We start from the raw sequence: 16,041 nt of genomic DNA on the forward strand, positions 1-16,041 counted from the left end.
AAAAAAAAAGAAAAAATTAAAAATCGACGAACAAAAAATTAAAAAAAAGGGAATAACGTTGAAAAATTCTCTCATCCCGGGTCACTTTTTTAACCAACAAGCTTAAAACCATCGCGCAAACAGAATTTCAGTTTTTTGTAAAGTTGAAACGGAAAAAAAAAAAAAAAATAAAAGATAAAAAAGAAAGAAAGAAGGGAAAACAGTCCATTTTCATCGCGCGTAAATCTATTCGCGATACACACGAGTTTCCAATAACACGGTTGTGACCAACCTCCGTTTCTGCAACGGAGGAGGAGGAGGAGGAGGGGAATGTTTCCGCGATTCATCGGTGAATTACTCGGTCGATAGTCGGAGGAAAGGTGGAACTCCCGGCGGGAAAAGAAATTCGCGAGGAAAGTTGGCGGAAACATGGGGCCTGTGGCGCTCGTTTTAGCATCCCTGGTTGGAAGGGATGGCGGGGGCGGGCAGGGGATTGATAAGACGAGGGAGGCGGTTAGGTTGATTCCGGCCGTTACGTTTCCTCGCGTACGAAGAGGGAAAGCGAGAGAAGAAAGCGAGGGGCGAGGAGAACGGCCGAGGGTCGGGTAAAATGACTTTTCATCCCCCGGGGGTATCTCCGCTCCCGGAAATATGGATATAGGCAATTAAAATTACGTGACGGCCCGGATGGAACGAGTCGTCGAGTTACGAGTCAAAGCCACTTTGCTGTTTTTTCTCGCTGAATTTCTCCCCCTTTGAAGGTACCGAGGGGTTTCGTTCGTTCGTTCGTTCGAAGGATCTCCTCCTTCGAATCTTGACACGATCAATATTTGCATCGCGCGCCTTTGTGGCAACCCGCGCTCAAAGACCGACGATGAATTAATAACAACGCGAAAGGGGTTGGTTCCTCCCCCTTTCGAGTGATTTTCAAGGATAAAATCGTGGAATCGAATCGAATTGAATTAAGAATCAGGAAAAGGCGATCGCGCGGCTTTCGCGTTTGTTTAAGTTTGAACGCGCTAGATTCGAATATCGAATCTTCGGGGAGACTCGTTCGCTTGGAATTAATCACCGCCTTGCCGAGTTTGCTTCGATTTCGATCGAATCCTCCCCCCGATTTCACCTTCGCGAAGCCAATATTCGTTGTTGCGCGAGAATTTACCGACGAATAATTCTCTCCTTCGCTCTCAGACTCCGTTTTCTCCCCCTTTCGCGCCTCCTTTCTCAAATTCTTTCCCTTCGGTATCGATACCGATTAAATTCCCCAAGTTTTTGTCACGATAGGAACGAAACCCACGCTGCAACGTGGAAACCGTGGGCGACGGTTAAATTGAATTCATTGACCTGGCGAGCACCGACCACTGCGAATCTGGGAAAGGAATCCTCGCTTCCCGACGCGCTTCCCTTCTATCATAATCTCGTTCTATTCTATCGCAAACCGATCCACCACTTAACCGGCGGCTATTGATCCTACCGATTTTACAGTTTTAATTCATCTCGCTCGCGGAGCTCCACGATCCGAATTGCAATTTATTTCAAGCTCTTCGTTCGAACGCGCCGGAAATGATAATAGAACCGGAAACTGATGATAGAACCTTGAAGCTTCACTCTCCACCGAAGCGTGACATTTCACTCCTTCAGGAGGAGGAGTTGGACCGATGAGGAGTCTTTCGTCGATTCGAGAAATTCTATTCCCGATCAATCGTTTCGTTTCTTCGTTAATTTCGACTATTATCGAAAAGTCAAAAGCGTTTCTTCGAGTTGGCAAGAACAAAAAAAAAAATCCTCGATCTCCATTTTCGTCTTCGTAGCGAAAATCGAGTAAAAAAAAATCTTTTCCTCCCCGAAAGTAAAGAGAAATATATGTATATTTCTCTTACTTTCGGGGAGGAAAAGGTAGGGAGAAAAAAAAAGAAAAAAAAATAAAAAATTCGTGGAGAAGTTCTCGAGAAACAAAATATAAAGGTTGCTGGAATCGGCGGATTTGCTTATCGCGAACGAGAGCTGCAACCGTTTCGAATGAATCGCTTGGCCCGAAGGGAGACGAGCAAAGCCACCAAAAAATATTCCGTGGAAAGATACGGAATTGGTGCGTCGAACCGACTTTCGTAGATCGAATTCTTGGTTCACGTGCGCGCCCGCCGTAGAAGAAGGTGCACCGGCTTATCTGCGTGAATTCCTGCTCGATGTACGAGTCGATGTTCCGAGTCAAGAGTTTCGAGCAGAATAGTGGCAACTTTTAAAGCCCGTGGAAAAGTTTTCACGGATCGGATAGATATGTCTCGTCTCCGACCAACTATAAGATCGAATCGAGTCCAAGCTTCGATCTTCTTTCGAAGAAACGTTTTCTCGGTTGGACACGCGCGAGGAATCCTCTCGAGCATAAGTAGCATATATATATATATATATACGCCAGACAGGTTTCTCTCACAAGGAACTCGTCTGACGATCGGTATTTATCGTCTCCTCTTTATGGTCGTATTAAGGCGGAGCACCGGTTCTCCATTTGAAACAGTCGATATTTTATTGTTATACAACGACGCGACGATCTTGGCCAATTTTGAACCAATGATGGAATAATGACCGTGAGGAAAAGGAAGAAATATAAGAGATATTTTAGTATGTTTGTATCAAGCGAATCGATTATAAGAGAATAATAATTGTTTAAATTATTTAATGGAAGAGTGATGGAGGACAATAGCATCGGCTATATATAGTCTTCTCACATTCCGCAATATCATCGGAGTTTCTAGACCGTAATAATGGAAATTCAACGATAACAGTTTCACTCATGTGAATCATATCATAGACCAATTAATTTAATGTTTTTTTCCCGCCCTTCTCTTTCATTATTCCACTTATAATTGTAATTTTTAAATGGCGTTCAACGCGCGTGTATATTGTTAAGAGGGATAGAATCCGTTAATTTTGAATAGAAAGATCGTGAGTGGTATAATCCGCGACCCGGATATACGACGATTTCGAGATTTTTTTCGGCTTCCGTTTTATTTTTTTAATCAGGCTGAAGAAATTGAGGAAAGAGGAATAAATTGGTTCGATAGCCGGCGGCGGTGGATTAGCACGCCGCGAGTCTGGCCTGATATTATACTTTAAAGCGGATGTATCGAAAGTTCACGCTCGCTAACATGAGCTTTTCAAAGTTTTCTCGTTCCACGCAGACCTACTTTCACTTTATCCGTAAACAACAGCAAGATCGTCAATAGGTTTTTTGCGTTAAAAAAAAAAAAAGTAAAATAAGCAGCTCGATGCAAAATTATTCATCGCGCAAATTCTCAATTCATAACTTCGCCTATACTCGTAACTTTGTTTTTGAACGTTTTCCTTCCTTGAACGAATTTTCATTGAATTCGAAATATTTCCATCTATTTTTTTTCCATCTCTCCCCCTTTTTTCGAAATAGAATAGTATCGGTATTTGGCTTGATCCGGTGAAAAATAATTCACTTTTTTCTTTCTTTTTTTGGCATCAGAGAGATTCGAACGAAATATTCTCCTCTGTTACAACTCGTAGAAGTAGATAACACGTACATCGAAAATCCTATTGTCTCGTGCCGTCCCACTTTCGCGTTGAAACTTAAGCTTCATGACTGTGCCGCGAAACTTCACCGATCTCTATTATTATACCGTTATAACGATAGAATTTCAAGATTTTGCCGTTTCCACGACAGCCATAGCTGCTTAATTCCCCTTCGAAATTGGCCGAGTCGAAAAACAATATCCAATATTTTCGCGAACAAGTTTGGAACAAGGCTGGAAACGGAGCAAGAACTGGTCGTAAAATCGGCGACCAGTCTGGAGGAGAGAAGAAAAACGATGGAAAGGCGGCGAAACGAAGAAGCGGCGTGGGGCGTCGTTTCTAAACAAAGAGCGTGAAGACACGTCTCGGAGGGGGCGAGGAGAGGGGGTGGAAGTGCAAAACCTTGAGACGGGAAATCGAACGTTTTGCGTTCCGTGACGAGAAACTGTTTCCAATTAACTTTATTGTGAGACAAAAAGAGCTTCATTAACAGAGAACAATGCAATTAAGGGGCTCGCGAGAGGGATAAACGCGAATCAAGGGATGGAAAGCGGGCTGACGGCTGAGGGTGGCGGCAGTCTTGTCTGAGAAGCATCCGTCGTTTCTCCGCTATCGATCAGAGTCAAGAAAGGGTGAACACCCCTTTGAGGGTCCTTGCACCTCCTCCTGCACCCGATGAATATTCCGCATAAACAATTTGATTCGATAAAATTCGGGTGTGAATCCTTCCCGTTCTTCTTAGAAGCCAGATCTCTATCTTGGCTCTTGATTCGTTCGCTTTCTCTTGATTCAGATTCTTGAACAGTTATTCCTGTTGTTATTCATTATTTGTTTTCCGTCGTTGAAAACTTTATGTTTAATCGATGAAATTATTAATCCATTTTTTTCAATTGGGCATCAATCGTGATACTGATCAATATTAACGATATAAAGAAATACAAATCAATTTTGATTATTAGAAACTGATAATAAAAAAATTCCTTTACGATTAATTACAACATCGTTCTGATATTGTTTATTCATGAACTATTCCATCTCTAGAAATCAAAGGAATCGATGAATATTTATTCGCACAATATATTCTCGAAGATCCAAATCCTTCGTTTAAAATAAAAATATCCAAGAATTGTACATTGTAAGTTTTCCTTTAAATTCTATACACAATTATCCAACGATAAATCAGAACAAGCGCCAACAAATGCAACATTGGAAATTCTTTCGAACGCGGCGCGGAAACCTCGCTTTCTGTACTACTCGGAAGGAAGCAGCTTAAACAACGTATTATACCTCGAATATCCCGTTTCACGGTTGGTCGGATAAAGCTTTTCAATCTCGGCCGGCTTATGACGAATCGGTTCCATCCACCGCCGGTTTCCCGGGAAAAAGAACCGGAAGAAAGAAGCACGGATCGAGCTACAACGGAACTGCTAATCAAAACGCGGTAGAACGATACAAACACAAGGTAGAAAAAGCGGGGATCGCGAGAAGGGAAGTAGGGAGGGAGGAACAGTCGGTGGCCAACGATGCGAAGCGCCAGATTATGGGTTTTTTTCATCCGTTCCGATGGAGGGCGATAATAAACGGAAAGTTTGGCGAGGCGGCGATCGTGCGTCGCGAAGACGGTCGTGGTCGCCAAAAAATGGTGAGAGAAAGCGTGGAGAACAGTGGAACGGAGGAAGAAAATGCGATTCGATTGTTGGAAACTCGAGACGCGATCAACTTGAGACGCGATGATCGCGATTGGGATCCCTCTGTTACCGTCGCCATTACTGTTTGTTCGAGGATTTCGATCGATTATCGATGTCTTCTTTATTTGTCTCTTTTGTTAAATACGAATGGCCAGAGGGAAAGAAGGGGGAGGAGGGATGATGTAATTCGCCAGCCAGTAGCGAAATAAAATTGGGAACGATGGTATTTCGAAGGGTCGGCGAGGGGATGAGTCTGGCAACCCTGGCCTCTAAAATGTGGTTGTTGGTTGAGCTAGTTGGAACGACGAAAAGTTGGAACATCGCATTATACCGGGGCTTGATCTATGTAGTCGAATGGAGGTGGATCGATAGCGTCGTTGATGCTGCACTGGGAATTGGGCAGGTTTCTCGTACTCGTTTTGCGAATCGGTTTAATGAGGTATGCCGTGCTTTACGTTACGACGATTTGCCGATAAAAAATATATATATATATAGGTAACTATCGGATATTGGATTTGATTGTTTACCGTGAACAACTTTAAGAATGAGCAACTGCTGATCGTGTTGGGTTGAATAATAGGAATATTGTTCCTAAAGGATCCAACCACGGAATAAAGAAGTCTAAAGAAGGAAAATCGTGAATTTGAAAATATTTTATTGAACCAGTGTTGTTTATCATTTCCTACCATTCATACTTCTCTCCCTCTAGACTCCTCGATTTCTATCTTCCCTTCGACAAGAATACGAATAAAGAAACCGAATCGATTTCATATTTTCCCCTAAGTATTATTTCCATTTTTTTTTCTTTTCTCCCCTTCTCCATCAGGAAAGCGAATACATTTCAATCGCGGATCTTCCCGGATACGGAATGACAGGCGATATCGATATATTCGATCGAATCCCGATTTGTTTTGGAAGTATTCTTTCCTATTCTCGAGACGGGAAAAAGAGAGAGAGAGAGACGCGACGCTTTTTGGAAAAGGTGCTCGAGTTTCAACGTGTTTCGAGACGTTGCGAATGCTGACTCGTCGTTGGCTTCGTTTTTCTACAGAGAGGGCGAATCGAAAAGTCGGAAGAGGGGAGGGCGCGCGAGGAGGGCGCCAAGTGCACTCCAGTCTTGCGCGATGTAACGTTTACATTCTACGTTTACAGCCTACGCTTGTGACATTTTACGCCCCTGTCACTTTACCCTCTCTGTCTACGTACCACATTGGGAAAGCAGCGGCTCCGTTGAAACGAATTTCGTTGTTTTACAGTAATGGCGTGTCTGAGTGCAGCCTGACGTAAAACCGTTTGTCGCTACCCGACACGAGTGCTTCCCTCCGAGTCTGATTGTGTCCCGATCATTTGGAAATACGCACCCCTTTCCGGGGCACAATTCATCGATTGTATTTTCAATCGAGAGAAGGGAAAATTATTTAACGATAACGCGTTGAGCGGTGTAATCACAGCTTTCCACCGCCGAAAAGTATCGAAAATTTTTAAAAATAAACTATAATATCGCGTAAAATTAGCGCTGAATATCCCGACTCTATGCCACACAGATGTGTCTCGTGGTGACTGTGTTCACGTGATGGATTATTAATAATGAAAACGGGGGTTTCGAATCAGGCTCGTGTTCGTCCACGAGCAGCAGCGGGGGGGAAAAATTAATCCTGACTTCTCGGTCGATAGCCTCGATCGATCGATCGGCCACTCGGTAGTCGGGGATGGTGGAAGCGAGACGAGGAAATATTTTAATCGCGCGGAATCTCGCGGATAAAAGGTGAATTTACATCGGTGAAAAACAAACCGTAGGAGAATTTAATCGACGCGTTCCATTATCGAGGCGGAACAAGCGCATCCGGATAGGCGGAAAAAAACAATTCGGACCAACAACAAAGATACCCGTTTCCTTCGCGCGATATACGAGATCCCGCGGGGATCATCTTCATCATTTTTCCCCTCTTTCTCTCCTTTTTTCCCCAACACTATCTCTCCACGCTGTTGGAACACGCGAGCTCGCGGGGTACACGGTTAGTCGAGAAATCAATTGGAAGCTACAATTTCATCTCCGATTCAATCCGCGATATGAATGGACTTGGAACGATATCGATCACCCGGTGGATAGATCCATGGAAAGGACCACGTTCGATTCTTTTTTTTCGTATTTTCTCTCGCCGAGATGGAGGGACGAGAGAGGCAGAGAGGGAGAGAGAGTTTCATCCCGAGTTCCCGTGTAATTATTTTCTTGTTCGACTGTTCGGCTTTAATTCAACGTTGCTCACCCCGCTTTTAAGGGGTGCGGTCGTGGCTCGATTCCGCGGAAAAATGAAAACCGCAGCCGCAATGTTGTTACGTTGCGTCGAACGAAAATTTCGATACGGCGCAGGGGGGGAAAAGTAAATTTCCACCGATGGGTGGTAACTGAAGGAAACTGAAGGGGAGGACGGGGGAATCGAAATTGCATCAACAGGCGGAGGAACGAAATTTCGAAGAAATATTTTGCGCCACCATCGTTGGATCAAATAATTCGTAATCGAATCGGCGACGTTGATTATTATTCGAGATTTTGTACGTGGCCGATACTTGTAACGATTCGAGGTAGAGTTTTTCATTCACTCGGACATTTATGCCGACAGCAATCGTTATTTCATCTGAGGGGATGAGAAAAGAGAAAAAGAATATTCGATCGAGCAATAAACATCTGATTCAAAATTTCCTCTCTCCAATTCAATCTTTGTCCCTCGTTCTTCTTCTTTTTTAAATAATTTTTCCTCTTTCTATCTCTTTTCCCTTTTCTATTCCTTTTTTTGCACACATTCATAATTTATTTTTTCCATCGAAATGGTAGACGCAAGTGGATAGACACAAGGCGTCTCGAAGTTTACAGTTTCACGATCGGACCAACTACTTCGATTCGATTCGATTCGATTCGATTCCATGTTAAAGTATCGGTGTATCCCGGCGTATGCTTCTATCTGATCCCTGCCAAGGACCTGCGGGACTTGGAACACCATGGTTGGACACGGAAAAGGAATGAGGGTCGTGGAAAGAGGGTGCTCGATAGAAAGGGGAAACACCCATATAAATCAAGTTACAGTTGCTTCCGTTCTCTTATTGGGATGAGCACTCTAACCGCTGGAAACTAGCTCGATTGTTTTCTTCTCTTGCTTTTCCGCGTTTCTTACTGTCTTGAATAATATTGGATTTCCGACGATCGAATCGACGAACGGAGGGGAAGATGGAGAACAGTGCAAACGTTTCAGCCTCGACGCGCACCGTCTAACGGCAAGCCGCCCTAATGAGGTTAACGATAGAAGATGTCTCCTCGTCGAAATGATTATAAACGAGAAATTTCATGAGCGATGAAAATAAAAATCTTGATATAAAGAAACTCGGGAAAATTAAGAATATCGATGATTCGAGAATTGGTCTCGAATCGCGAACTCGAAAATTTTACGAATCAATTTGGAAACAAAAGAACTAATCTTACGTTAAACTATATAACGCAAATTCTAATCGACGTTTGTATTATGCCGCAGGATAAACCGAGAGAGTGAATACAGAGGAAAAAGTCAATGGAGCTATTTCGAAACGACGTCGAAAGCATCGAGACGACGCGCGTCGTTTAACGATACCAGGCCTCTTTTCAACGTACACCGATCGATCGTGTACGCCCGCCTTTCCCCGTTTCCCGATATTCAAATCGAATCTGCAAACGCAGCACGAGGGAACGGCCGATTTCCTTCTCAAAACAAGCTAACGTATTAGAAAAAGAGCTTATCCTCCCTTTCGGAAGTCTCCAGAAGATCTTTTCGCGAGTGTTGAACGTTTAAATTTGGATCACGTTGTTTTTCTCTAATTTGATCGTTCACCTCTTCAAATCTCAATTCCTCCTTGATTACTCGAAATTTTCGTGGGGGAGGGGAACGTTCGTTCGAATTTTCATCACTCGAATCGTCTGTCGAATTTCTATTATCCCAAAGGATAATGAAACAATCCACGAAAATTTCGACGGCCATTCCTCCTGTTTCACGTAACGAGAACACCGTTAAAAAATGCTCGCACTTCCGTTGGAACAGGCGACAAAGAGGAACGGGGGTTGGCCCCGAGTCGGGGAATAATTTAAAGCGGCGCAGTTCGACTCGATAATTAATGCATAAAGGGATGGTCCCGTGTTTGACGCCTGTTTCGAGTCCCCCCAACTGTTATCAAATGGTTGGCTTTGTCTCAGAAACTGTTTATTTATCCTTTAACAATGCCGCGCCCCCCCAATGGAAATCGTTCGAGGGTTGAAATCGGCGTGCCTCGTTGATTACACCGACTTCCATCTCGTCGTCCCTTTCCTTCCACTCGTTTCTCATCCGCCCTTTGTTTGTCTTTTTCTTCCCTCCGTCCATTTTCTCCTCTTGTTTCGCGCGACGTTTCTCCTTCTCGATATCTCGTTCCCTCGTTCCACGTCTAAGTCCTACGGGCATGGAACGTCCTCGCCAGGGATGTTTCATTCCGATTTTCCAAAGTTCTCTGTGAGGTGTCAAACGATCGTCGATTGGATAGGTCTTTTTACCTTATCCTTCTTTTTATTCTCTCTCTCTCTCTCTCTGAAAGAGAAGGTCTCGGTTTCTTTTCCCGAGAAATTCGACGGTGCTCGCTTTCTTTCATCCTCACCCTCCCTTTTACAGGAGAATCACCGATTGGATCTCGTCTCGAAGGGGAATCGGTCTCCAACGAGGTCCACGAGGGGATGGAGAATTTTCGGGGAAGGGCGTCGAGGGGAAATAAATTAAAAACACAAGTGAATGGCGTTTACGTTTTTTTTAATTACGTGTTTGCCCGAGGAAAATCTCTGTTCCGAGTCACGGCCACTTTGCATAAAGCCGTGCTCCGTCGCTTCTTCTTCATTGGATCGAATATTCAACAGTTCGTCGAGTCGACCACGAAGGTCGTTGCTTTTTTTCGAAGCTTCTTCCCCGTACAATCGTTGCTTCCAGTGGCGCACAAAGTACCGCAGAGGCTGTGGTTAGATAGCGCATGAAGTTGCTTACCCTTACCTCTCCCCGCTTTCTTTCTTTATCCCTTCTCCTCCTCCTCCCTCCTCTTCATGTTTCTGACTTCTGTTTACACAACACAGAGCCAGACTGCCAAATGAACCCGTGAGATTTCCTTGATGCAAAGGATTCCCTTGGCAAACGTCGGGAGAGGGTCAGGCGGAAGAAATGGCTCGCGGATAAAAAGAACCTTTTAATAAATGCAGAAGAAACTTTGATAAGCAAAAGGAAGACCATCTGACGTGATGCTCGTTCCGCACGATTTTGCCGATTCAACCGGTTTCGATATGCATATTTCACAGGCAACGATCGATCCTCTTTTTTCCTTTCCCTTTCCCCTTTCTTTCCTCTTCTTAATACGCAGTTATTCCGAGAAACATTCACGAGGAATTGAATTCAAAGAGATACTTAGAGTACAGGACGGGATAGTATCTCATAATATACGACGAGACTCGCTTGATTTAAAATCCTATTTATTTCGTGAAGTTGCACACTTTGTTTTGTCTCAACAGGGACCAGTAGTGGTTCCAGCAGTTTCGAAGCTGTTACAACATCCCAGTTACACCATCAATTCGCGTTGGTGGAAAGTTGGTGGTGGCCGGATGCGAGAATTCGGATGCAGGAAATTGACAAATACACAGCTTGCCCGAGCGCCTCATTTTCGACACTTTCTCTACTGGAAATTCGGCACAGCACCCTCCAGAGACAGACGTATTTGCCGTTGCAAATATCATCATCTCCACGATGTCTCGAGGAGTATCATCCTATCCTCGAAATCGCCTAACGTATTTCTCTCGTCGCCGGAAACCGACCAACTCCTCGATACTCGAGATCCATCCACGAAAGAAAAAACAGTTGAAACGATTGCAAACGAACAAACAGGCCATCGCAGTCTAAGACGGTTTAAAAAAAAGAAGAAGAAGAAAATGTTTCATACAGGAAGACCGAGAAATCGTCGGACAAATGTTAACGAAGGAGATCGAGATGGAGATAGCGTGTCGGGGAGAAAGCGGTTTGCGCCAGGAGAAGGAAAAGTGGGAGGCAAGAAAACGTTGGAACCAAGTTTTCCAATCTTACAACTCGGACGAAGCTCGGACTCACGGAGTCGAGGCACGCAACACGCTACGTATGTATGCATGTACACACACACACACACATGTACGCGTCCACACGAGCAGAGCCTATTCTATTCCCTATCTTATATCCCTTCCCTGTATATACATTTTGCCGCGATGGCCGTCGGCCGATGTCCCATTCAACGCCGCTAAAATGCCCGAGGAAAAGTTTCTCGTCGCCTCTCGCCAACGTTTTTCCCCGAACATTCTCGCCCGTCTTTTTTCAAGCATTCCGTACGGGAATATTCCGTCGGAATATATCGGACCGGCCGATCCTCTACGATTATTATTATCATCGCCGTTTCGCCGTTCAACCGGGTAACCCCCATTTTCACGAGCGTCGTATAACCACAGCCACGTGATACAAATAACACGGCTGTGTCGGGGAAACGGGTTATTTACCGCGTGGAGCATAACCGACGATCTTTCGCCAATTTTTAACCCTCGGTCGGGTGGAGAGAGTAAAAGCGAAAGAGCATTAAATTAGAGTGAATGTTCGACGTTCCTTTATTTATATCTCGATCGAATCAAAGAATATTTTAATCGGAGAATATTTGAACACGTTCCAGTAATTCTTCTCTCAGATTTCGTGGTACGCGCTTTACGGAACAATTTTTCAGGATCGGTCCAACACCATAGACACTTTAACTTTGCCAGCTTTCCAGAAATCCACCCTCTGAAACTTTTCTACGGAAAACTTGACCGTTTTCCAGAGAGATCCGCTGTTTCTTCGAGAAACGTTCTTCCTCCCCTGCACCTGTATTCTTTTTCTCGATTCGAGGAAAAGTGTTCTCTTCGTTCCTATCTACGGATAAGAATCGTGGAGAAACGTCGATAATCCACGCGTGAAACACGAAGTCGCGAGGAAAAGCATTTTTGCCCAGGTTTGCTACTTCTCTCTCTCTCTCTCTCTCTCTCCCTTTCTCTCCCGCCCTTTCCCTCCCTCCGCTTCGAGTCGCGTCAGTGTCAGGCTGAAAGGTTGACTGACTGACTGGCGGGACGAGCTTCTTCAGGGAATCCTCGAACGTATCGTTGGCTCGTTTCTCTGACGAGTCGCGTGCACGGCTCGTTCAATGGAATTTCTGCTCTGGGCTTCACCCTCGTTCGAGTCATCCCTTCTCCGCCAAGTCTGCTTCGGCAATTACGCCGCGTCCTCGTTTATCCGTGTTCGACGCCCCTCGCCCAACCACCCTGCACCCTCTACTGTTATCGAGAGGTACAGGGAATCGAAACCGAGACAGATATATCGTTTTCAGTGCCGTGTTTTCGTTCCCACTCGGAAATTCGGCCCCTAATAAGGCGAGCTCAAAGGAATATGCATATGTTAGCCTTTGGGGCTCGTTGTATTAGGGCTTTCTTCAGGCTATTAGGGCCCTGAGATCGTAATTGCTTTTGTTTCTTTTTTTTTTTAACGAGTATCGTTCTAACATATTTATCGATATCGAAAGTTTGGGGAGTTTGTAGGGTACTTGTTATTCTTTTTCAAAGCTCGTTATCGATTGTTTTGGAATACTTTTATTTATCTTCGTTCCAGTCGCGGAACGATCGTTGTAATCCGTGATTACAAGAAGAATTCAGAAGAATCTAGGTACGTTAGAATAATCGATTTCATTTCACGATTCTTTTCAATTTTTTTTTTCCTGATCTGAAAAAATGTTCAGAGAAGAGGCAGAACATGAGAATTCTTTTCCCATAAACGATATCGATTTTCTTCCTCCATTCGTTTAAACACATGTTTAAACGCTGTCGAATGTTTGTTATACTTCATTCTCCTCTGCACGATGTTTCTAGTCTTCGTTGTTTCGATCCTTCTCACGAGTATTGCTAGCTCTCTTTCTTCCTTCCTCGAAAGTGTCCAACTGTAGCATAATTGCTTAGCGTCGAATTGCATCAGCCAATGAACCGGTAAAAGAGAATCGAAGAAAGAAAGTCAGATAAGAGAATCTCTATTTACCGGGAGAAAAATGCATTCATCTGATTAAGAAGATTTCCAAAGGATTTCTTTTCTTCGATCGGTCAAAGACCGGTTGTTTCTTTCAATTTTTTCTGTCATTTCCGATGAAAGAGCGGTAATTAATTTAACGACAAAGCGATACCATGAATTTTTAATTATTCGATATTATATTTTACCAAACAATAATTATAATTATCTCTTTTTCCACTTAATCCGGAGGATCGCAAAAGATTCGCTCGCTTCCCGCGAAATCCTTTCATCGTTAAATAAAATTCTTCCACGAAACTACGACGTTCGAAGGGTTAACAAACTTTCCCTTTCAAAGCTATCTACGATCCAAAAGAGTGAAAGTAAAAAAAAAAAAAAAGACGAAGAAATTGCGTTCAACCAAACTCGCATAAAAGAGAACTCGCGCCGATAATTCAGCGCGAACGCAATTTTATCGCAACGTAAATCGGATTTGAAGTCGAGCCAAAACGTTTATACACACGTTCCTCGTGCGCCACGGTGTTAAAATGCGATACTAGCTTGCGGAATCGAGTCTACGAAGTCAATCAAGAAAATTTAAACAGTTCGATGAAATTGCGGAAATGCAGATATCCCGATTTTTAACGTTTCCTTTCTTCAACGAGATCCGAGGTCGAAGTCGAAAGGCGATAAGGCGCGAAGAGAATTTAAGATCGATCACGAGTTTCTTTTATAAAGGAATATTCGTTTCCTTTGGACGTAAGTGGCCACTGTGCGATTCCTCCTCTCTCTTATTCTGGCCTCCTTCCACGTTCCGCCGTTAAGCGGAATTAACCGACACGGAACGAGTAACTTCAGGGATGAATCAAGCGCGTGAGAGGCATAAATTAACTGACAGGGATCGCGGGGAACGAGTTTAACTAGTTCCAAACACTTTTTGCCACACGGTGTTACGTCGAGTATTACCTCGTGGTCGTCCGTGACCGCCTCCCTCCTTCCTCGACACAACAACCGGGGAAACTGGTGTGTGTGTATGCGTTCACCCGTGAAATGCAAATTAGACGAGTCGTGTTGTTTTCGTCGAAAGATCAGCTGCGAGTATCGTTTCGTTCTTCGTTAGATGAAACATAGATGAAACACGTAACTCCATTAATTTTCTTTAAGAGTTTCGAGTTGATTAATTTTTCTCTCACTACTCGCTCTTTCTCGCCACCAGAATCACGAGCAGCCATCGAGTATCCATTTTTATCGATCCACGAATTTCCACTAGTATTTGCGTAAATTTCCAAGTAATTCGAGCGGAAATAAAAACGACACCTCTGCCTCTGTAGGGAAAGTTTCGCGAGGGTGGTGTCGTCACGAGCGATTCGTCGCGATGAAATGAGGAAGGGATGATGGAACAATGAGGGGGAAAGGGGGAGGGGCAACCGTCGTTGATCAAAGCTCGAGCGAGTCCTCAAAGGGCGATCTCTCGTCTGTATCTCCTGCAGAGAACTTTGGGCTCCTCTGGAACCTCTTTTCTTCGCCACGGACGGAAAATAAGCATCGGGAATCGGGTGATTGGACTACGAATCCGATCCGGATCAAAAGGGAATGAAGTTCCCTGTGATTCTTCTGGGAGAAAGAGAGCCGGTGTAATTACATCTGGGGAGTGAAAAAAGGGGGAGGACTGTTTCGAGACATTGGCGCGTTGAAACGCGACGCGAAAGAGCCATCGAAAGGGAATTATTTCCGCGTTATTATAGTGGAGGAAAGAAAGGAAGAAATCGTGACGAATCGAATCGAACTTTTGAAACAAATAACAAGGGCAATTTTCAGAGATTGTTTTGGGAATTTATGAAGCTCGTAAAACGCACCGATGAAATTCATGAAGGGGTGCGGGGAGGGTATACGGTTACTCTTCTTACGCCGAGGGAGGCGCTAGCGAAATTCGTTGCGAAGTATACTCGATCTCAAATTCATTTCGATAGTAGTAAGTTCATCCAGTTGGCAGAGTTTCAGATCGAATAACCGGCCAGGTTTCCCTTGCTCTAGATTTTCGATGCCCGCTTATATATCGCCAATTTTCTCTGTAATTCCTCTGTTTCTATTTCATTACTTTCGACATACTTCTCGGCAAATCTCGCTTCTTATTCGTAAAATTTTTTTTTCTCTCGATTTGTAATCGGTTCGAAATTTCTCGAAATATCTCGTAAAATGGGGCGTAATATCAGCGTCGGATATCGAGGATCGGATAAATTTGATGGAAAACGGTGACGGAAAAACGAAGGTTGAGGGCTGACAAGGGCCTTGTTGTGAACCCCGTATTATCCAATTTCAGGTTTCGTAACTATTCTAAACGCGGGGATAACGCGTACAACAGTTGGACATAGTTTCATTACACCGGCATCGGTCTGCTTATCGCGGAACAATGCCAGATACAGGATAACTTTTATATGCGAGGTATGCCTGGAAAGCATTCTAATTCCTGGTTAAGTATGTACGATCGTTCGGTGGATGTTTTGAATCGACTAACGAAATCAATTACGATTCCAAAACACGATTTTCCCTTCTCCGTTTGATCGTACGTTCTGGAAAAGCAGAGGAGAGTACCGACATATAACACTTTGATGATGAAATGTTTGCGAGTATTACTAAATTTATTCATCGAATAGGAAATAAAAGTGCTTATGCCCGTAAATTACCAACTGAACTTTCGATTTTCGGATCATACTCTTTCATTCTCAAACTATTTGTAAAAGGATTTGCATCACGAACTTATCTCATCGATT

General features: G+C 43.9%; 1 protein-coding gene across 4 annotated transcripts in view; it reads left to right on the forward strand.

Moving 5' to 3' along the window:
• Positions 1–16,041, forward strand: part of LOC107996637 (uncharacterized) — a 300,698-nt gene that overhangs the window by 45,861 nt on the left and 238,796 nt on the right. The window contains exon 1 of one of the 4 annotated variants that reach the window (XM_062071012.1): positions 10,747–11,360. The exons of the other annotated variants lie outside the window; for them this stretch is intronic. The gene's annotated coding sequence lies outside the window, so the exon portion shown is untranslated. Of the gene's footprint in view, positions 1–10,746; positions 11,361–16,041 lie in introns of those variants that run through there. 4 annotated transcript variants of the gene reach the window in all.

The sequence above is a fragment of the Apis cerana genome, linkage group LG2 (genome assembly GCF_029169275.1).
Source record: "Apis cerana isolate GH-2021 linkage group LG2, AcerK_1.0, whole genome shotgun sequence".
Classification (NCBI taxonomy): Eukaryota; Metazoa; Arthropoda; class Insecta; order Hymenoptera; family Apidae; genus Apis; species Apis cerana.